Source organism: Acomys minous (genome assembly GCF_964271855.1).
Source record: "Acomys minous genome assembly, chromosome: 13".
Taxonomy (NCBI): Eukaryota; Metazoa; Chordata; class Mammalia; order Rodentia; family Muridae; genus Acomys; species Acomys minous.
Window position 1 is genome coordinate 14,039,621 of NC_140495.1, and position 787 is coordinate 14,040,407.

Here is a 787-nt window from a genome sequence, read left to right on the forward strand (position 1 = left end):
GCCCAGACTGATAATTTCAGTGTTGCCAAAAAGTGGTTGGGGCTGGGCATCATGGCGCATGCCTTTAGTCTCAGTACTCGGGAGGCAGAGGCAGGTGGATCTGAGTAAGGCCAGCCTGGTCTACAAAGTGAATCCAGGACAGTCAGGGCTACAAAGAGACCCTGTCTCGAACCCACCCCACCTCAACCCCCCAAAAGAAAAATGGTCAGGTAGCTGAGCAGTGGTGGCACATGCCTTTAATCCTAGTACTTGGGAGGCTGAAGGAGGAGGACCTCTGAGTTCGAGGCCAGCCTGGTCTACAGATTAAGTTCCTGAATATCCAGGAACTACACAGGGCTACACAGAAAACCCTGTATCAAACAACAAAAACAAAAGTGATAGGGCCAAATATAGTGGCACACACCTTTAATTCTGGCACTGGAGAGGCAGGGGACAGATCTGAGTTTGAGGCCAGCCTGGTCTACATAGCTAGATCCAAGCCAACCAGGGCTACATTGTGAGACCCTATTTTGGAAACCAAACCCATGGCTAAATGTACAGGCAGTTTGTGACATCAGTCCTTCCATTGATACAGGGGTTGAATCAGCTGACCAGGCTATGTGGGCAGCTGCTTTTCACTGTGGAAGCTGTGTGTGCAGATGGTGAGCATCACTTTCCCTGATTTAAGAAAGAAAAAAAAAAAAACTCATCGGGCTGGAGAGATGGCTTAGTGGTTAAGAGCAATGTCTGCTCTTCCAGAGATGCTGAGTTCAATTCCCAGCAACCACATGGTGACTCACGCCCATCT